Here is a 23,685-nt window from a genome sequence, read left to right as displayed (position 1 = left end):
TTAAAGATAACAAAAAACGTTTCTATAAATACATCAACACAAAAAGGAGGACTAAGGAGAATCTCCATCCTTTACTGGATGCGGGGGGAAACTTAGTTACAAGAGATGAGGAAAAGGCGGAGGTGCTCAATGCCTTCTTTGCCTCAGTCTTTAGTGGCAATACCGGTTGTTCTCTGGATACTCAGCACCCTGAGCTGGTGGAAGGGGATGGGGAGCAGGATGTGGCCCTCACTATCCATGAAGAACTGGTTGGTGACCTGCTACGGCACTTGGATGTGCACAAGTCGATGGGGCCGGATGGGATCCACCCAAGGGTACTGAGGGAACTGGCGGAGGAGCTGGCCAAGCCACTATCCATCATTTATCAACAGTCCTGGCTATCAGGGGAGGTCCCAATCGACTGGCGGCTAGCAAACGTGACGCCCATCTACAAGAAGGGCCGGAGGGCAGACCCGGGAAACTACAGGCCTGTCAGTTTGACCTCAGTGCCAGGGAAGCTCATGGAGCAGATCCTCCTGAGAGTCATCACGCAACACTTGCAGGGCAAGCAGGCGATCAGGCCCAGTCAGCATGGCTTTATGAAAGGCAGGTCATGCCTGACGAACCTGATCTCCTTCTATGACAGAGTGACGCGCTGGGTGGATGAGGGAAAGGCTGTGGATGTGGTCTACCTTGACTTCAGCAAGGCTTTTGACACCGTCTCCCACAGCATTCTCCTCAAGAAACTGGCTGCTCTTGGCTTGGACTGGCGCACGCTTCGTTGGGTTAGAAACTGGCTGGATAGCCGGGCCCAAAGAGTCGTGGTGAATGGAGCCAAGTCCAGTTGGAGGCCAGTCACTAGTGGCGTCCCCCAGGGCTCGGTGCTGGGGCCGGTCCTCTTTAATATCTTCATCGATGATCTGGACGAGGGCATCGAGTGCACCCTCAGTAAGTTCGCAGATGACACCAAGTTAGGTGCGTGTGTCGATCTGCTTGAGGGTAGGAAAGCTCTGCAGGAGGATCTGGATAGGCTGGACCGATGGGCTGAGGTCAACTGCATGAAGTTTAACAAGGCCAAGTGCCGGGTCCTGCACCTGGGGCGCAATAACCCCAAGCAGAGCTACAGGCTGGGAGAGGAATGGTTGGAGAGCTGCCAGGCAGAGAAGGACCTGGGAGTGATGGTGGACAGTCGGCTGAATATGAGCCAGCAGTGTGCTCAGGTGGCCAAGAAGGCCAACGGCATCCTGGCTTGTATCAGGAACAGTGTGACCAGCAGGGCTAGGGAGGTGATCGTCCCCCTGTACTCAGCTCTGGTGAGGCCGCACCTCGAGTACTGTGTTCAGTTTTGGGCCCCTCGCTACAAGAAGGACATCGAGGTGCTTGAGCGGGTGCAGAGAAGGGCGACGAAGCTGGTGAGGGGCCTGGAGAACAAGTCCTACGAGGAGCGGCTGAGGGAGCTGGGCTTGTTCAGCCTGGAGAAGAGGAGGCTCAGGGGCGACCTTATCGCTCTTTTTAGGTACCTCAAGGGAGGCTGTAGCGAGGTGGGGGTTGGCCTGTTCTCCCACGTGCCTGGTGACAGGACGAGGGGGAATGGGTTTAAGTTGAGCCAGGGGAGTTTTAGGCTAGATGTTAGGAAGAACTTCTTCACTGAAAGGGTTGTGAGGCATTGGAACAGGCTGCCCAGGGAAGTGGTGGAGTCACCATCCTTGGAAGTCTTCAAAAGACGTTTAGATGTAGAGCTTAGGGATATGGTTTAGTGGAGGGCTGTTAGCGTTAGGTTGGAGGTTGGACTCGATGACCTTGAGGTCTCTTCCAACCTAGAAAATTCTGTGTGATTCTGTTGTGGAGTCTCCTTCTCTGGAGGTATTGAAGGCCTGTCTGGACACCTACCTGGGCAGCCTGCTCAAAGGAACCTGCTTTGGTAGGGGGGTTGGACCTGGTGGTCTTTCGAGGTCCCTTCCAACCCCTTAAATTCTGTGATTCTGTGATTCTGTGATTCTGTGATTCTGTGATTCTGTGATTCTGTGATTCTGTGATTCTGTTTGACAGCTAGTTATGCACTTGGATTTATAGATGCTGCTGCACCAGGAATCTCCAACTAAGGAAACTCTAGTTACACAGGTCATCCTGTCTTATTTATTTTTGCTCTTGCATTTACAGTAGCTTGTTCACATTTTACATGTATATTGTGTTTTAAATTTCTTCTTTGGTTGGAGTGATATTTCAGTTTTAATTTCATGTTCATTTTATGATCTCTGAAAGAAGAGTTGGCTGTTTATCTAAGGAATCTTTCAGAGAGATATTTTCTTTTTATTCTCCTTAGTGAACAACTACAAAGATACTAGCTTTTCTAAAAATAGCTGAAAGTCTGCTTTTCTGTTTGCATAGCCTTTAGCTTCTCTCATGTTACTTATATGCTGTAATGCATTTTTAGTTTCATTCAGAATTACTGATAGCATTGTGTAAATTTGCTCCATATCAAGGAATATACCCAGTTTACAGAGAGTTCCAGATTACTAGAATATCTTTATTCCTTCAATATATAGGCAGGCCTATAATTAAATCTTCGGTGTATTTAAATTATGTACTCATTAAATTATACTAATAAAATATAATAGTAGCATTCATTTTAGAGAATTCTACACATTTTTTTTTCTTCTCGTGCTTGGCTCTTTTTTAAAATAGCAATAGATTACATTAATGGGACAATTCATGTGTATAAAACCAAGCATGTGCTTAAGTATCTGCATGATTGCATTCTTTGTGTACAAACGAGACAGGAAAATTAAGTTTGTGTAGATGGCCTTGCCAGTTTTCAGGAGTGGGAGATATGCAAATGGAAATTCATTTCTTCTTCAGGATCTTATAAAAGTTAGCACCTGTTCTTAAGAGAAAAAACTAAGTAAATCTGAAAAATTGTCATTGAACATTGGGGGTCCTTTCTGCATTCTTCGGGAAGGAGTCTTAAATCACCTATGCAATATTTAAAATATCAGAAAAATTAGAACAACACAGATAGTGAAAAGGGGTAAAACAAATAGAAGGTTGTACAGGCAATCCTTAGTAACTTAGACCTATAGGTAATTATTATTTATGTTGATCCTGAAAAAGAAAATCATCTCTTGATCATAAGGGCTGCGTGCGCTGCTTTTAAGAAAAACTATGGAGTCTGTCAGAAAACTCTTTGCTTCTTATCTGTCTCCATTGTACATCCTACTTACAAATAATGAAGCTGTTTCTGAATACTTTATGAATACTTACATGCAAAAAAAAAAAAAAAAGAGAGAAAAAGAGATGAGAATAGGAGAAATAGAATGCAGCATTTTGTTCTGTAGTTTATAAATTAGCTATATATATATACATATATGTATTATGAAATGCACTTCTGGTTTTATTCCCAAATTCTCTTTATCTCAGAAAATAGTCAAATTCATCTATAAATGGTTGCTCAGCCATTTATCTGTGGTGACTACTTATATGACTGGAAGATTCTTAGGGCACATTCTCGTCTTTCAAATGCGTCACAGTGAGATAATGCCCTCAGCCTCCAGTCAGTCCCCACTGGTTCACAAAATTAGTGCCTGAATATCATAATACTTCATCAAAAGGTTCTAAAGCATGGAGAAATCCCACCACCATGCACTAATATTACACAGACACAAGGCTACTCCACATGAAATATTCCTGATCTGAATAGGCTTCCTTGACTAATTATAATTAGTTCATAGGTAAATGACGTGTAAGGACTATTTGGATCAACCCTACGCAGAGTCTCAGGACTTTTCAAGAACACAGCTGTTTCACAACAGTTAAATTCCTCTGGAAGTCAAACTGCTTATTTTGTATCTCACCTACTTTCAACTCCTGACCTCTTTTAATCCTTGTGCTCTTTTTAACAGCCTGCCAAAAAACCTGACAACCATACTATGCTCAGGGTGATGATAGTAAGTAGACCTGTGGTCACCTCTCAATAGATGTCACTGAATTTGAATTAGAGTGTGCTATCATAAGTCAAATAAACTACAATTTCAAACACTTAACAATTAAAAATTTCAGTTTGTGGGAAAAAAAAAAAAAAAAAGAGAGAGAGAAATAACAGCCAGTGGTAGTGTTGTGGTTTAACCCGGCCGGCAGCTAAACACCACACAGCCATTCGCTCACCCTCCCCCCTCCCTCTCTGGGATGGGGGAGAGAAATGGGAAAGTGAAGCCCGTGAGTTGAGATAAAGACAGTTTATTAAGACAGGAAAATAATAATAACGATAAGAACAATAATGATTATAATAGTACTACTATTAATAATGTGTACGAAATAAGTGATGCACAATGTGACTGCTCACCAACCACTGACCAATGCCCAGCCTAACCCTGAGCATTCCAGCCCCCCCACCCAGGCTAGCCACCCTATATATTGTTTAGCATGACATCAGATGGTATGGAATACCCCTTTGGCCAATTTGGGTCAGCTGTCCTGGGTTTGTCCCCTCCCGGTTCTTGTTGCACCCCCAGCCTGCTCTCTGGCAGGACAGAGCAAGAAGCTGAAATGTCCTTGGCTTGGTGTAAGCACTGCTCTGCAACAATTAAAACATCGGCACATTATCAGCACTCTTCTCATCCTAAGACAAAACATAGCATTCTACCAGCTACTAGGAAGAAAATTAACCCTAATTGAAACCAGGACAGGTGGGAAATGTAAATGAGTAGATATAGAGAGGATCATATATTAAAAAGCAGTAATACATATTTTCTATTTTTCATTATTTTTTCTCTGAGATGTAACCGGTGGACAGCTTTTAAGCATCATGAAACATGGACAAAATCTGGAACATATATTTTGTGAAAATGGTAAATCCAGGAGCATAATCAATGCAGAACTCTCACCAAAACTAACTTAAAATCAGCTACAAATGACTGCATAAGTTCTTTCATTTTGAAATCAGCAATTCTGCTTTAACTCATGTGCTCAAAAACATAGCTCTTGCTGCCTAATAAATGCTTTGAGAATACTCACACATATTTATACCTCTTTAAACTTCCCAAGTTCCTTCCTATTTCTTTAAAGACCTCATGGAAAGAGTTGTGTAGCAAAGCCAGATCTAGGATATGGTCTTTGGTGTTTACAGATTCCTAGAACTGATAAATGGCAAGAGCTATGGAAATACATGCAGACTTGAAACACAGACTCACTTTGAAGCTTACGTCACTTTTCTGTTCATGGAAACAGTGGTTACATGTCTGCTCTCCATCTTTTCCCTCCTGTCAGTGCTCACCTCTTTCTATTTTACGATGTTTCCTTAAGATGGGATTGGGTTTTACAGCAAACATCTAGTGTGCCTCTTCCTCCTCTTTTTTTCTCTTCTTTCTCTTTCTCCTCTTCCTCCTTTTCTTCTTCCTCTTTGAAGACAGCATTCTCACTGCTGATGTGGGATTCTATGGAGGCCTGTGAAAAATACTTGCAGTTTCTCTACATACTTCACAGCAGTGATTTGGTAGCAAAAATACTGTTAAGAGTGATGCTTACACTGACTTATGTTCATAGCCTCTTTACAGAGTGCAGCAGGAGAAAAAGATTCCTCTACAGAATAATTCAGAGTATTTGATATGAACTCATGGTTTAAATTGACCTAAAAAATACCTTATTTCTCTCTTTGCATTAGTGATATGGAAAGCCAATGCAAATTAACCCACTCTGATGCAGCACTTGGAGTTCAAACCCTAATCTGGGATGTGAAAGGTGCCCTTAGTGGAGTACTTCTTTTTATATAGAACAGGGCAGTGCAATATATGCAATGCTGGAGTGGGAGATACACTTCTAGTAATTTCAGCACAACAGTGTTGAATGCAACATTTAACTGTAAAATAGATAGCTGATAAGACATCAAAAGCCACATTTATTTGATATATATATATATCCAATATATGTTATAGATATAATATATACATAATATATATAATATACATATTATATATATTAAATATACATTATATATAATATATATAATATATTAAATGTATAATATATATATAATATATATCATATATATATTTTATATATATATCATATATATATATCATATATATATATATATATAAAGACAAACACCTTTATTAGAAAGCATTTTAAAAGATTATTTTGAGTAATGGTTAAGTACAGTCAGCTTCGAACTTTGTCAAGTTTGTAAGAGGGAAGATCAAATACAGAGTGCGATGGACCACTGGTATCTGGTACTCTGGCTGTTCTGGAGATAGGCAGATGGTACACATTCCACAGAGGAAAATACAGATAACATGAAGTACAGAAATACAGCTACATCTGGAGTATATTTAGTGACCTATGTCTCTGCCCTAGAAAGGGAGGGGAGAGAAATGTTTGGAATGGGCTAGGGGAGAGAGAGGAGTGTATAGAGCTCTTTTGGCATCTCCAAGCCCATTTACCACTAGAAGGGTAAAAGACAATCTTTACACACTCAAATTCCTACTGATTCCTTTTAACCCCTGGAAGCTAGACTGATCCTGTACCAAATTCATCTGTATCACTGTAAGCAACATAGAAAAAAATCCCATTTCTGAATCTGTGTTCAAGGTATATAACACAGTAAGACCTGGAAATACAAGCAAAGGAAAACTTGGAGTTTCTGAGCATATATTCAAAAGGTGTATGAGAGGATGACTGGGGAGTCAGGACTCCTGAGTACAATGATGTCTAGGTTCAGCCTAAGAATCAACTAACAGCACATTCAACAGGACAGATGTTACACTGGAGCCTTAATTGTTTCTGTCTTTTGCCACCTGTAATTCAGTCAGATATGGAACTTTAACCCATCCTGTTTTCTTTTCCACTACTGCAGTTCTGTTTACAACAGTTTATTGCATCTCCTTCATCTGCAAAACAATTAAGGATTATATTTTTATTTTTTATTATTTAGATCTATCCAGTCTTTTAATTCACTGTAGTCTTTGAAAAAGACATCACACTGCAGTCTGGATGTCTTTTTCTTAATTTTGTATCTGTACTTTTTCAGAATTTTATACATACATACATACATATATATATGTATATACACAGACACACATCCATACTTTGGTAATGATACACTTGCTTCCCTAATTAGAGGTTTTAATAAATGAACAGAGTTTTGCTGGAGGAATGTGACATGAATGTAAACACCATCTGTAACTCAAATGCTATTTGGGGATCAAAGTGTTTAAAGAAACATTTAAAAAAACATGTACCTCTGGAAACACTAGCAAATAGACCGGAGCGTGGGGCCGGGGATATTTGAAAGAAGAAAGTGCAAGGATTTCTGCATGTGTTCTTCCATTGTGCAGTTTTCTTTTTTTGCTTGTAAACTTCCGGAAACCAGAAGCAGCCACATTTGTTGACGCTTATTCTGACTGAAACAAAGCTTCAAACCTTCTGAGATTTAACAAATACTAATTATTTCATATCTTATTTTGTAATCTCTCTTATGTAAAAAAACTGCACCTACTATAGTCCAACCTTCCGCAAGCTGCCTCAGTTTTAGCCCGTGTTTTCCTTTTATGAAGACTTATTTGGTCTGTTTGACTGACTTTTGATTACTTCCATATTGTTCTGAATTGGCTTAATGTCCCTAAAGACTTTCCCACTTTGTGCATTGCTTTATCTTTGTTTCTTTTGTCTCTTGCTACTTGCATATAAAAACTGATGACATTTTCAATTGCATTTAAATCCTACAGATATAGTGGAGTTCTCAAAACTGACTGTTCTATTTTCTGATACTTAGCTAATCATTGTAATTGCATATTCTTTTTAAGGAATCTGTTTTGAATCAGCTCCTTACAATGAAAGTTAGGTAAAAAATTCTTCATAGAGTAGCAAACCTGTAATATTAGAGAAAAATCAGTGGAGAAAAAAAAAAGAAAATCAAACACATTGTTGTCCATAGGTTCCAGTGTGTTCCGGCAATAAGTACACAGAGTTGGAATACACATGAAGGTCTAAATAATTAAAAATATAGCTCTACATTTTTTTTCTTTTTCCTCTCCTGACCTGGATGGAGTTACTGTTTGCTTAGGCAACATGCTTCACAACAGAAATAAGGATGACTCAAAGAACTAAATTTTCATGTTTTCTTTTCCATTTGTGCTGACTTCTTCCCATGAAAAGAGTTGTTGGTAGATGGCTTTTAATAGAAAGAGTTCCAAGAGATGTTTTTTCTCTTTATACTTTATACTTACAGTGTTGATGAATTCAACCTTTATACTATTCCTGTTAACATGGGCAGAAAAAATACTCCCTTTCCATAGTTTGCTGTTCCAACACTATTCCTTTTCTCCTCTATGTGTGCCTTTTCTATGCACTTCATAAGTCTCATTTTTCAAGAGACAGGTCAGTTTTAAGGCTATATTAGTGTTCCAAAAATATTTACTTTATGGTCCTCTGATTTATGGAGAGACAAGACAGCTGAATATCCAGGGATACATGATGCTAGCTTTGAACAGTAAAAGAAGAGAATGAAATTGCATATGAACACAAAAGTCAGTAAAGGAATAGCAAGTATGCTCTTCCTATATGAAAGATTCAGTTTTCTGTTGTGTTCAAATATATATATGCTATCAATGACAACAGGTTACACAGGGATAGACAAATCTATTTCCCCAAAATTCCATATGAGAGAAATATTAGAAATAGGAAGTATAAATTCATTGTCCCGACCCTGTTCCTCCCTAGTTTGTGAACACAAAATTCTGAGAACTAGAATAATTTTAAACAAACAATAGCAAACAGTAGTTCCCATATTTTGTGTTTAGTCTTCCGAGTAGATCAATCATCAAATATTTATAAATAAATAAATAATTCTGTTCAGTCCACTGAAGCACCATCCACCAAATTTCAAGTACATTGTTTAAGAGGTTGAACTCAGGGATGTATTATATATCTGTCCTTGATAACTAAGCTTTCACGACATTGTGCTTCCACAATTTTAGTAAAGCCCTGTGTCAGCAGCACCCAAATGTTTATCCCTTACTCTGAGCACTAGACTGAAGCTCAGGAAAGAATAGGATTTTCTTTTCTTTATTATTTTTCTTTATTCTTTTTTTTTATTCTATTTGATTGTCTTCAGCAACCTGACCTCCTGCAGGATTCAATACTTATCCTTTAAGTGTATCAGTCAATCAATAGCTATTTGGGAGCATACAGCAATTGCCTCCTGTCTTTGAATTACAATCCTGTGAGCACATGGAAAAATTCTTGAATTCTCTAGGGCATTACCACAGGATTTTTGGCAGCCTTCTGTCTAGGAGCAATAAAGATTCTTCTTCTTCCTACCTTATGAATAATATGATGCTCAGGTTTGTGTCCAAGTCCATTTGCAACAACAATTGTAAGTGGATGTGTAGATGAGTAGTGGAGTTGCTCAGCTTTTCTCCTTACTTTTAGACTCTGGCAATAATTTCTTTCCTGCCACACAACAGACAAGCCCACAAGTGCACTGACAGTATGGCTATGCAGTGGTTCTTGGATTTCATTTTCTTAATGCAAGGTCGTTAGCTATCTTTCATCAGAACTTTTCAGCTAGTACTACCTGGACTTGATTTTTTTTTTTTCAGCTCCTAGCAGGACAATACTCTGAAATAATATTTTTATACCAGTGTAGCCAAGGACAAAGTTAGGTTTGTAGATTCTGTTTTATATATGAAATAGTTGTGTTACAAATATAAGTAATTCAAGAAAATTCAAGGAAGTGTGTTAAGATGAGATATCTCTAAATCCAATATAAAATTTATTTCAAATCAGTTTTGGTCTGTGTGTTGGTTAGTAGATCACAGAATCACAGAATTGAAGGGGTTGGAAGATCACCTCGAAAGATTATCTGATCCAACGCCACTGCCTAAGCAGGTTCCTTAGATCAGGCTGCCCAGGTAGGCATCCAGATGGGCCTTAAATACCTCCAGAGAATGAGACTCCACAACGTCCCTGGGTAGCCTGCTCCAGTGCTCTGTCACCCTCACCGTGAAGAAGTTCTTTTGCATGTTCTTTTCGATACACCACAAAAGATGAGAACAGTCATCTATTAGGAACATCTCAGCTCCATATTCTGTATGTGTTCTCTGCACAACACTTTTTCAAGATACTCAAAATACATGTAAACAAATAAATAAATAAATTGTGAAATACATGTGACACCCATAAAAATAAAATGTTGACACTACCTGGTCAAAATTTGCTGTCTTCTTTGGGAAAATAGATACTATAAGGAAATCCTTGCCATTTGTTTGCCATTCTGGAAGACTGCTTTCCAAAACAGGGAGACTGATCACATTTCTCAGTGGACTGATGAAAATGTTTTTATTTTATTTCAAACTCCTTTATCTGTTCAGCACCAGTGAAATTCCAGAACCTGTTACCATGTTGCCAGGTCTGATCATCAGTTCCTAGATAGGCATGTCAATATGTATTGTCCATGAATAACACGCCTTGAACTTTAACAGGGTTGTTCAGTAGTCATTACACTCTGCAAATTAACAAAAACTGAGAACAAATGTGAAACCATGTGGGTTTGTAATATTTTTATTGAAGTTGTGTATATTTCTAATACAAAGGCTGACATTAGACCTTATTTCATATCACAGGACTGTGCAAAGAGAAAAAAAAAAAAAAGAAAAAAGAAAAATAACAACAACAAAAACTGTATATTTTAAAGAAAGGGGTAAAGAAAGGGTAACGGAATACTGGAAATCATTTCCTTGAGTTAACAAATATTTACCTGGTCCTGCAAAATATATTGTGGGATAAAGAATATTTTTTTCCAAACAAATTTACATGACATCTCTGCTCATTATTTTCTTGAGACTTATTAGTGTATCCTGTAATGCTCTATATAGAAAGTATGCTAAGTCACATCCATAAGAGAATTAACATGATATAAAAAGGATCAACTAGTTGATCATTAAAATGGTGATCTGGCAAAACTAAGGTAAAAAAGATATTCATAAGATTGTCATGACACCAAAATGTCATACACTCCAAGCACAAAATTACTATAGTTTATTTAGAAACACTATATATTTTCAACATATTGCCTTATTAATGTAACCCTAGAACTTGAACTGTGTGAACTCTTTTCACTGAAATGCAAAACCATGCAATGCACAGTAGAGTTTAGGATTTCATTGCAAACTGAAACACTAAGGCATTCAGAAACATTCAAGGCTGAGGCAACACCATGTTTTATTTATTTATTTATTTTCCCCTCTGGAAATTTTAATATATACTTTTACCTGATCAATTCACTGTTCCACACATGGAAACAAAGAGGACATGATGGAGAACATGCCGTTGTTGCCTAACCCTGCCTGGGGCTCCCTGTATGAAGCAGGATGACACAAGACCAGCACAAGACTGACCTGTGCTGCCACTCTTGCCATTAAGACTGATTGTTGAACAGTACACCACTGGGAGAGATTTCCTGGAGAATCATTGTTCAAACCAACAGCTTGGATTAGTTGGTTAGAGTCATTTCCTGGAATAATAATAATAATAATAATAATAATAATAATAATAATAATAATAACAATAATAATAATAATAATAATAATAATAATCGGAGAGGCTCCTTTTCTTTTATGTTTGGAAGTAAACACCTCCCTCTGACTGAGTTTGTCCAAAGGACACATGCTGCTTTTCTGTCTTTTCACCCTATCTTGGTATTTGGCAGATAGGAAGAGTTGGCAGATAGTAGGCAGATAGGCAGATAGAAAGCTTATGGAGCCACACTATCATCATGGTACAAGATGTTCTTCTCACCTGTGTGCCATATAACCCACTGTTCCTTTTCCCTCTTGTAGAATTGAGTATTTGCCTTACAGCATTATGCTAAACTGAACTCAGTTTCAGGACATAACATAATCATGATTTGTGTTTTGCGAAAAATAACATTTCATGCCAAATTTACAGAAGCACAGGTATCTGGGTGGTCCCAATACTTCATGAAAGGAGGCTATATGGGGAGTTGAAGATTAAAGTTCCTGTGAATTTTATCACCACGTTTACAGACCATTATTTTTAACCTACAAGTTTGGAAATTACTGCGGCATAAATACTTTTTCAGTATTTATTTTTTAAAATTTTTAAAAGTTACCTGTTTTCAATTTGAAAGCTACTGCATTCTGAAAGAGGTTTAACTCTTAACTCCTTCTTTTCCCCAGTCCTTCGGTACAAAAACTCCTAATATTAACACTGGCTAACAAAGATCCTTTCAAATACACTCTGACAAATCTACATAAATACACAAAGATGGTGTGTATCTAAAAGCAGAACTGACTTCTATAATAAGTCTGCCTGCTTAAAATTTGTGAGCTATTTTCATGGAGACAAAATTACCACAAGCACACAGTAGCTAATTTCCTAAATGCAATAATGTGATTATTTGCCATAATGGCCACATGCACTCCATCAGTCCACATTAAAGACTAAGAGGTTAATCATATTGAGTTTAAAAGAAGAAAAACCTGATGGGTTTGCCTTTAAATTACAGGACTGTAAAATGCATTTGAAATCACCAGTTTAATTCATTTTCTTTCTTTCTTCCTTCCATCCTCCCTCCCTCCCTCCCTCCCTCCCTTCCTTCCTTCCTTCCTTCCTTCCTTCCTTCCTTCCTTCCTTCATTCATTCTTTTGTAGCTTTATAACTTTTAAACAGACACATTTGTATTTATGTATTTATTTATTAAATCTTTTCCTGCCTAAGACCACATATGCTCAGTATGTGTAATTTTATAGGTCAGTTATGAACTTCTATAAAGAGGTGTGAAATGAAAATATTGACAGCTGAGTTTGCTGGCACAACTACGACATTCTTCAAAGTAAAGGTCAAAACACTGAAAATCATGGATATTCCACAACTCCAAAAATAAATAAAAATATCTGAACAAATGTTAGAATTTTCCTGGAGGTTTTAGTGTTTCTTTAGCTCAGCCACATTTAAATCATGCCATTTCCCTTGCCAGACAGGCAAACGGTCTAATTTATTAGTCTGCCTTTCCCCTAGTTTTCAAAAAGATACAAAAAGAACAAAATCAGGAAACAAACAGAACTCTCTGCTGAAAGGAAAGCAGGAACACAAAGATGTGATTTTAGGAAAGCAAAGGGCAGAATTCACTTGACAAGTTTTCTTCAGGATGTGCAGGGAATTGAACACAATTGGGTTATATGAGATGAAAAAGAGAGATCAGAAGACTATAGAAGAAGAACAAAAACCTACCTTCACTTTTGCCAATGGCAAAATCTTCCAATAATCTAAGTTGCATTAGTGCTTCACCCTCTATCATTCTCAGCCTTGCCTTTTAACTTGAGGAAAAAGTTGATTGCCAGCAGACAGCTAGAGTGAATGCAAAGTCTGCATAAGAAAAGGAACAAGAAATCTTCCCCTGCTACCACCTACCACTAGGGAAATGGAGACTTCAGACACAAAACTTTTGTGGTTATGGGACAGATGTTTAAGATGTAGAAAACAGAAAACCCTCTTATGCTAACCTATAAGGTCATTCTCTACCTTCCATACACAAACAAAGCCAGCACTCTGTACAGATGTGCCTTTAAACAACAGGGTAATAACAGGGATATCAACAGGGTGTGTAGTGGGGAAGGCGCCAGTTTGAAGGATTAGTCAGAAACTTTATGTGATTTTTTTTTTTGCTTAGTTGAATCACAGAACCATAGAATACTTTGGGTTGCAAGAGGTGTTAAAGACCATCTGGTTACAACACCTCTGCAATGGGCAGGGACATCTCCCACTAGACCAGGTTGCTTAAAGCCCCATCCAACCTGGTCTTGAACACCTCCAGAGATGGGGCATCTGCATCTTCTCTGGGCAACCTCTTCGAGGCCCGCAGCACACTCATAGTGAAGAATTTCTTCCTTATATCTAAACTAAATTTACTATCTTTTAGTTTTGAACCGTCACCTCTTGTCCTGTCACACTGATGAAGTGTCCTTCTCCATCTTTCCTACAGGCTCCCATTAACTACTGAAAGGCTGCTCTAAGTCTCCCTGGAACCTTCTCTTCTCTAGGCTAAATAACCCCAACTTTTTGAGCATTTTTCATAGGAATATTGCTTGAAATAAAATCCCAACTCACATGAAGTCTACAGGATGTTTGGCTTTCAAGGGTAGCAGGTCAACAGACCAAATAAGCTTTAATGTGGACCATGAACAGTACAAATTTTTCCTGGAAAAAACATAGGATGGAACTCATCAACCTGGAAAATTCATCCTCAGCATGTGCAGAATTTCATTTTTGGCTCCTGGCCGTCCACATGTCAACATTAGTATTTTTTTTTTTTTTAATTAAGATTGTTCAGATCACAGTCAGATGTGCTGTGGCTACAGCTTAACTTGATTAAGAGGTCACTGTCCTCATCTGCTTACCTCTTCCTCTGTTTCATTCCTGTTCCCCAAGAGATGCTAGCACAACTCTATGAGAAGTGACACCTTCACTAGTTTCTGTAAAATAAAGTGTCACAATAAAATAGAAAACATAAAATGTATGCAAGTAAGCATAGGTTATTCTGAGCAGTTACAAATGTAGCTAAGCCAGAAAATTTGAACCAGCTGAGAATGTGTAAATGAAGTCACTCATCTCCTATCCCAGCCAGCTGCAGCAGAAACAGCATGTCTGGCTATGCCCTTTCACCAAGGGTTTAACTTGATTTAACTAGGGGTATTGTTTTCAAGTGATACAGCGAATTTAGGGATAGTGTGGTGGTTCTGATTTTGGTTTACTTAAAGTCATTTGAGAACAGAGATTTAAAGTGGACTCAAATAAATCTGAACAACAGTGTGGTTTTGAGCAGTGAAATAGAAACCTTAGTGTATGCTGCTCTTCCTCTCCTCTGCTAATGCCTTGATGTATCAATGTGTAACTCATGCAGCGGAGCAATAGGCACCCCATAGATAATATGAACATGAGAGAACACAGTGTGATTCAGGTATTTATTTTTATTTCAGTTACCCACTACTTTAATATGTGAAACATGGTCTCATTCAACAAGATCCAATTCTGAAATATGATCCAGACCTGATGAGAGAAGACAACATAACAGAATATTAGCAGAGCCCTGAAATCTATCTTTTGTGGCATGAATAACAAGCCCTGAATAAAGACTGAGTTAGTTTCTTTCTTTCTTTCTTTCTTTTTTTTTTTTTCCCTTATTTGTCTATCTATCTATTTATTTATTTATTTTTCACTCTGACAGCAGAATTTCACACAGAGCTTGAAGTGTAGTTAAACATTTTGCTAGGTTAATCAACTAGAAGAGCCATTAGTCTAAGCTGGAGGAAATATAAGCAGACAAGATTTTTTGTGTCAAATAAGGAAAGGTGTAATCAGGAAATATTTTTTTTTCTTTTCAAATAATAACGTCTGAAGTGCTTTAATGAATATTTTTGGGACATTGAAGTTGTCTGACACCCAAATGGAAAAATGGAAATGGAAAGAATGAAAAACATTATGCAGTCTAAAAAATATACAAGTCATTTCATATTAGGGTAGCCTGTAGCTGCTTGAAAATTTTTTGAAGACGGCAATTATCAGGAAATCATTAGTACCCGGAGAACAAATACTGTCACGGTTTGCAAAGTCTAAGGAGCTATTTATTATTTAAAAAATGGCTGTGCCAATACTCTGCTGTAAAATCCAGTACAACTGCTTTGGCTTTAGTCAGAGTGTATGAGTACCTCTTGCTAAGCTGTTGAAAGGATCTCATGGTCTTGCATGAAGTTATAGTAGCTGCCAAAAACTGCTGGAATAGAAGGGATCATTGTAAAATCCTTAACAGCATAGTTTAAAAATTAATTCAGTAGTTGGGAAAAAATGCTTGGCTGACAGAGCTGAAAATCAAACCCTCTGTTTAGCCACACAGCAGATAAAATATTACCAGCCATCATGCAAGATCCACATTGCCAGTTCAGCATCACTCTGACCTAATGACCTAAATGAAATGACCGAAAATCCTAGAACCTGCTGCTGGAAAGGCCCAAGCTCCCAGAATAACAGTAAGCCTTGATTCAGCTCGGGTCTGGGGCATTTTACAAGAAGAGTGCCAAATGGCTGTGGGTTTTGGTTTTGGAAGGGGAATGACAACCAAGTAATTACACAAAAGCTACAGAGGGACAGCTGTTATATGAAAATGACTTCTAGTTAGCAGGCATAGCTGACAGACTGCAACAACTGGCAAATTATTTCATAGGTTTGACTGAGAAGAGAGTCTGAGGACAGTTGACTAATGACAAAAGGGAAGAACAGGTGGGTTTTCATTCAGATTAATCCTTTTATGAAGCAGATCCTCATCTGCACCTCAGTACCTCATTAAGGCATAAACCACAGCTGATTCTATTTGACTTCAATGCTAATTTTCAAAAATAATGAAAATAATAATACTGTAAGATAACATTACTAAAGACCTTCACTGAATGCTGTGCACAAGAGGGATGGTATCTCTGACTTTGAAAGAATGGCATTTTTATCTCTAAATGTCTACATGCACTGGTGTCTAGGATAGCAGTACAGCACATTCAAAATTGAAAACAACTTTTCAAAATTGATTTTCTTGATATGGAAAATAAATACAAGGGAAAACAAAAAACAACAAACAAACTAGCAAACAAAACAACAACAACAAACTTTATTCTTTTCCCATTCCATGTTTAACTGTTCTCTTTCACTTCAGCCATATACAGAACGTGTAACAGATCACTGTTTGAGTCACACTGAGACTCACTTGAGATTTTGCTCTCCAGAAGCTAAATATAGTGAAACATTCCAGTCAATCAGAAACTGAATACAGAGCAGAAAAATTTTGGGAAAAAAAAAAAAAAAAAAAAAAAAGTACAAAATAATACCATCTTCAAAGTTTAAAACTACATTGCATGACCATTGTCTTAAGTGAATGGTTGTCTCTGGTAACTGTAGCTATCTTGGGACTGGGCTACACTGAGACTGAACTCTCACAGAACAAAGCCTGCATTCTAAAAAAGGGTTATTTGATTTGCTGATGAGCTCAAAGATATGGCATTGAGAAATAAAGGTAAAAATAATAAGTTAGGTAGCATACACTTGAATGAAAGGTACAAACAAACAACTACAAAAGACCAACATAAAAAATAATCTTAACATTCTGGATTTCATTTCACTATGCTCCATGAACATGTGTCAACAGACATAAACCTGACAAAAGGAAAAAAAACAACTACTTTCTCAAGCAACCCCCACAACACAGAAACCACCATAGAAATTTCAGTCATATTCATCTGATATTGTTCAGTAACTGCCACCAATTCCTCCTTAATGATTTGTGGAGAGAAAAAGAGGAAACAGATAAGCTAAATATCTGCAGGAAACAGGGTAAATGAAAGGAAGTTGAAAAAAAAAATAAATATATCATTTACCTGCGCTGCCAAATAGGAGCAGATGGTGAGATCCAAGGGGAGATAAACGTTAAAGACTGGAAACCTAGCGATTCATCCTGCCAGCTTTCAAAGATCCAGTACAACTGAAAAATCTAAGAACTGTATAACAGCAATGTTAAACAACAATAATACAAGACTATAGGACAGGTAAAATGGAATGAACATGCTGAGCAGAGGGAGTTGAACACTTTCAACAACAACCCCATGAAGGGTTCCTGAAGTCAGATTGCAAGGAGTTGCCAAGCAGAAAATATTTAAGGGAAAAGATGAAGTGAAAAGGCAAATTGTGTGGTAAAGCATATGAAGTAAAAGAGTTGAGATTCTGACCAATCTCAACAAGCATTTCAAAAAGATGGAAAAAAATAGCGTCATTTTGAATTTCAAAGCAGTGAATAACTTAGTTTCTGGAACTGTAGATTTTTTAAATGAGCTGTCTAATATAGATCTAAAGACAATAAAACAAAGAAAAGCTGTTTGACGTTGTAATACTTGGCTTCACATAACATTTTTTCAGGCCCCCTAGGCATAAACATTGGCTTTCTGCTATTAAATTCTTCAGGCCATGGAGTACAGATGCCATAAAAGAAAGATCCAAATTTTTCAAGGTCCTCATGCAGCTGCCATATTGCTCAAAGACCAGGATTTTTGTATCAGAGCTGTTCTTTTAAAAGCTCATCAGATAACGTGAAAGGCTGCCCTGGAAAGCTCCAAGGGTATTAAGAAGAGATTGTACATATGGTTGGAAACTTGGCTTGGCACTGAACAGCTGTAGCTACTGCTTTTTTTTCTCCTTTTTCAATTGCATTGCAATCCAAAGCAGTTTAGATTCCAGCCCTGGGGCAGAGTCCAAGTGTTCAAAACTGGGAAGGACACAGATCTAACCTGAAAGGCCTAGGTCAGTTGCACCAGTCAATAGTGACACTCAAGCCAGGAGAGCATACCTCTGCGAAGGACAGTTCTAGAGCATAATCTGCATGCATGCCATGCACAGTACAAACAATACAAGAGTAAAAGAGGAATGTTTTCACAAGGTTGCAATATTAGGCTTAACCTTAACACATAAATCTCATGCTTTAACTATACCTGCTTTGATTTTGTTAGATTACTAGCATGTTTTAGCCAACACATGGACAACATATACATTTTACCTGAGCATAAAAGAGCCTTTTAACTCATTAAATTGAACCGGAATAGTTGAGGAATTCAAAAGTTAAGAGAACAATGAGGAGGGAAACATAAATATCCTATTGTTCCACAAGTCCCAACTGGTCCCAACTGTATATGTGTCCTAAAACACATATACATTTAATTGTATATGTGTCCTAAAACACATATACAATTAAAAACAAACAAAGGGATTCTAGTCTAGCTGCTAGAGTGAATATCAGCCATATCTTGGAAGTATTTCTAATTGGAAAAAAGATATATGATAAGTGATAAAAAATAAAATAGAATCATTCCAGATTCTTTCATTCCTAAATGAGATTTCTTCATCTGCTTCAATTAAGTAATCGGCCAAACTTCATCCAAATTGTTTCCCCTGATTCTTGCATTTATCTAATTTTCCAGGTTCCTGACCCACCTTTTCAAATACGTAGCTGTGCTCAGGCATCAAGAGGTGGTCATGGGTAATCTCAGTGTCCTCTTGGCATAGATGAATTTTCTTTATGACCAGTGAGATCTCAGTTGTAGATGACAAAGACAGGATTTCAGATGCTTTCTGTATGTTTGTGATACCATGGCAAATCCATCAAGAGAAGCACAAGATAATTCTTGGTTGCTGTACCCAGAAAGACTTTCCTCTTTGCTCTATGGCACCTGGAACCCCCTCCTATTTAGATGTCCATTTGTTTCGTGCTGTCCTGCCTTGCCATAGGAATAGTTATAGAGTCAGTTTTGACACTGCTGTCTGAGCAAAGAGATTTTGTCTGTGACTATGTCTTAGGCAGAGACTAGATAAGCTAGTCCACCCTCCACACATTGCCGTACATGGGCTGGGAATTTAACACCTCTGTGAAGGAAGCACACTCCAGAGTCCACAGAAATATTAAACATTTATTTAAAAATACTCCCTTAAGTTTCTAATGAAAATAAATTTGCTAAACAATCTGAGATCAACACCATTTTTTTTTTCCCAAAGAATAAGGAAAGAAAAATTTGGCTGGAGTTTCTGGGGTAATATTACAGACATTCCCTTGGTAATCATCCCTTTTCACTGAGTTATGGAGGCTCTAAGAACCCTAAGAAGCCTAAGAACTCATGGGTGAAATGATGGAGTATAGCTTACTTTCCTGCCCTTCACTTTCTCCCAAGGCATGATTTTTCCAGAGTGCTGAGGGTCTTCTTCCCTAAGAGTCTGTTTTTTGTCAGGATCGAAGGGGCAAATCAGCAGCAGTAGAACTTGCAGTCAGGGCCTGTAACTTCCCATATGTAAGCAAAGACTGAAAGACTTGTAACGTAAAAGCCCATGGAATATTCTGGTAATAGGTGGCTGAGAAAATTGGTAAAGACAGAAAGTCTTCTCTTCTCTTACTGTAACATTTACTCTTACTGTATCTGTTACTGTTCTTACTGTAACGTTTATTTCTTGCTTGCTATTTTAAATACTTATTATAATCACATGCCTCCAGCTCAGACTACCCTTTCGTCATCACTGGAGATTTCTCTCCCTTCACTCTGTGATGTGGAGAACATTGATGCCTTTTGGAAATCCTCCCTGGAAAGTCTTCAGGGAAGCTTGCAAAAAGCTAGGCCAGAAACATTTTTGTACCACTTTTTTTTTTTTTTTTTTTTTTTTTTTCTATGTCTCTTTAGTTTCTTTTTCTCCATTTTTCTCCTTTTATTTTGGTCCATCCAGCGTAAGGTAAGCAGAAGACTTCATTATTGAGGAATAATGAAAGAAAACTATGCAGAATTCAGTAGATGTGATTTACTTCTGTAAAGCCCCAAAAGAAAATGAAGAAGATGTGGAGTTGTGTACTTGTATCATGCTAGATTTGAAAAGGTATTTAGGCAACAGAGCTATAAATAAGGTACTTTTAATAGCATCAAGCCATCTAGGTTCAGATAACTAGGTATTTTCCAACACTTTCTGAAGTCTGCCTATCTGCAGCTTTTCATGCCTAAATAATCTTAAAAGCACCACTCCAACTGCCCTGTGAAGACGAGAGGAGGAACAGCATCAGTGCTGATGGGCGAGGTTTGTTTGTTTTAATTTATCCATGTAAGGAAACTATATATCATCACCAGAGCAACCATGCACAAAGAGGCAGTCATATGTAAGCTGCTTTGAAATACAGCTCTGTGTGCATATGTACGTGGTGTACACACTTCCCCCCCTTGGTGTTTTTATATAGGTCTGTTTGCAAGAGAAAACAGCATAGAAGCTGCAAGTGTTGGGTAAAGCAAGTTTTCTAGCACACAAAGAGAAATCTTTGCTGAAGAAACTCTCCAATTTCACCTTTATTACTTTGTCCTTCCCTTTTGTTTTGTCAGTTCCTTAACCTCTGCTTCAGATTACATTAAAACTCCATATCTGTAAACGGCCTGGGGGAGGAACATGCTCACATTTCCTTCTCCTCAAGATTTAGTATTACAAATTAATCTACAGGAAACAATTGCTTGGCAATTTAGAAATGGTGTGGGCAAGAGTCCACACATTTCCTTTACTAGAGAAAGTAGGAAAAAAAGCGGAGAGAAAGAGAGGGACTAGCAGGCTGTTATTGTATTATTTCATGCCTCACTGTATTGATAGTGTTCATTTTAGCTTCTTAGCAAGGTTAAGCTTGATAACTGAAAGTGTTCATAGCATCACAGTACTAATGAAACTGAATTGTACTTCTACACTTGATTCTAACATACAATGAAATCATCAGCTATTTAACAGCCTTTTAATAGCATTCTGACCACAGTACTTTAATCCATACCATAATGTAAATGAAATGACTATCACACTTTTTCTTTGTTGAACAATGACTAAAATTTTGTACAGACATCTGTAAGACAGTTTCTCATGGGGCAAATATTTTGTTCCATTATAAAATTATGAAGGCAACATTTTTTTTTTCTTAATAGATCTGGCACCTGTTGAAAATATTTTTCTCATAAGCTTGTAAGAAAAGATATGTCAAATGAAAGATAGAGTTACACTAGAAAGAAAACATTTTCTGTCAGCACAACCTAAGCAAAAATACTCTTGATATCTCACACACCACAGCTTTGTGCAGGTCTATTTATTTAGTGTTTTGTGTTGTGTAGGCAGCATAATTTGAGACAGTGAGAAAACTAACAATTTTATGTTAAAGCAGATTTATCAGAAAACTCCAGACAATTTAGAAAACTAATCCATTGCAACAGAAACCTCCAAAAGGAAATGTAATAGCAGACAGTATGCATAACAATTGCCACTTCACCTAATCCAAAATAAAACAGAAAACAACAAAGATATTTTAAAAAATAAGTATTTAACACCCCCTCTTTTTAGCAGTTTGGCCAGCTATTCAAAGAGAATTCAAGGGCTATTAGGTGCCTATTTTCCACAGTGCTTTTGAGATCCCTCTTTTGAGGGATCTCAAAAGTAACTGAGCTTTCACAACTCTGTTAACTAGAAAATCATGTTGAAATTTCATGGGACTTAGTTTCAGCACTTTCTAAAGTTCATATTCAACTTCTGAAATATAGAGGAAGATTTTAAAACAGATCAAACAAGAAAACAAACATCACAAACTAACCCATTTTCTCTAAGTCTCTAACAGAACAATAAGTAAAGTTAAGGGTGTATTCTTCAAAATCATTTAATATTTTTATGTGCAATGTTCACAGGAAATACTCAAGTGGTAAGAATTGCATGGCATGACAGCCAACATGTTTATTCAGGATTTTATGTATAAGCAAAAATACTAAGGAAGGAAAAAGCAGAAAGCCAAGGCCCTAAGCACCTAGGGAAAAATAAATAAATAAATGAATAAATAAGTAAATAATTTTTTAAAAGCAAATTTTTGGCTGAATCTGCAATACCATTTTTGTTCAAGCAACAGTGAGGTTTTGAAATTAATCCCTTGAGCATCCCCATTTTTTGCTTTGATTCTAACAGTGGTTTTGGTGTATATAAACTACATTCCTCACAGAAGAAATTGAGACAGAAGTTTCCACTCCAGGTGCAAGCCTAATGATGTCCAGCCCATAATCGTGACATAGACATCTGAGTTAAGGGTTGGCATTTCAACAGCTTTGAACCACATGTGATGAGAATATTTGGTGTGATGAAACCAACTAAATTTAGCCTGAGTGAAAGCCACAAACCACATAGAGAACAAATATTAGGAACTCATCATCACCTACATGAACTCCACTTCAGTTGCATCAAATCACTGCTCACGTAAGCATAGCCTCTGTCTTTCAAAATATACATGTTCCCATTCAGACCTGTCACCTCTAGCCAGAGTTAACCACAAGGCTTCTGCGTGAACATATTTCTTCCTAGCCTTATACTGCAGTTTTCATTTGTAAAGTTGATCTTTTGCTTGGATGGACAGTTTTCCTTTTTACATCTGATGTGTACACCAGAGAATGCAATCAGGAGATTTCTATTGATTGCTCTCAAGCAATTTAGTTCTGGTCATGGCTGTACTGGATTTGCAATTATACTGAGGAGAGGTATTATTGACTTTGCCTAGTAATTACCAGTCTGACATCAGATTCTGCTATAGCTGAAACTAACTTACATCTCTCTGACCAAGTTACCATAATGAGATGCTATTACCTTTTTTTTTTTTTTTTTCCCTAAGTGAAAGCAAGTTTATAATTTTTTCTTCTAAACAACATACAGAAGGAAATATAATACCTGCTCCTTTAAAGGGAATTATGTGTACTTACAGCAGAAAATATATTTAACCTTAATTAGAAAAGAGTTGGGGATCTGTGATATCCTCTAACTGCTACTTTAATTGTAGAAAAGCAATACCAAAATATATGCAGGGTAAAGGAAGTTAGATCAGCTGTTATTTGAAGATGTTATAAGAAGACCTGCAATAGCGTTAGCTGGACTTCTCTGGAGGTTCGTCCTATGGGCCTGGAGCCACTGTTATCAGTTTAAATGCTTTACAAATCATACTGGCATCTTTTTTATCCTGAGCCCGGTAATAAAAATGAGAAAGAATGTTAGTAATGGATCTTCAGGCACTTACACAGATGTCTTTCTATTGCGAAGTGGAGGAAAAACACACTGTTGCCTGAAACAAGTCTTTTGTAGTCATGA

General features: G+C 37.6%; 1 long non-coding RNA gene across 1 annotated transcript; it reads right to left on the bottom strand.

The window, feature by feature from the left end:
• Positions 1 to 14,921: 14,921 nt before the first annotated feature.
• LOC309889749 lies at positions 14,922 to 19,331 on the bottom strand. The gene is made up of 3 exons (XR_014319316.1): positions 19,012 to 19,331; positions 17,409 to 17,528; positions 14,922 to 15,039 (listed from the first exon to the last, which is right to left on the bottom strand). It is a non-coding gene; the product is annotated as an uncharacterized lncRNA (long non-coding RNA).
• Positions 19,332 to 23,685: the final 4,354 nt, after the last annotated feature.

Source organism: Aythya marila (assembly GCF_965140915.1).
Source record: "Aythya marila genome assembly, chromosome: Z".
In the NCBI taxonomy this organism is placed as follows: Eukaryota; Metazoa; Chordata; class Aves; order Anseriformes; family Anatidae; genus Aythya; species Aythya marila.
The sequence above is the reverse complement of the archived record's forward strand: the minus strand, read 5'-3'. Positions and strand labels throughout refer to the sequence as shown.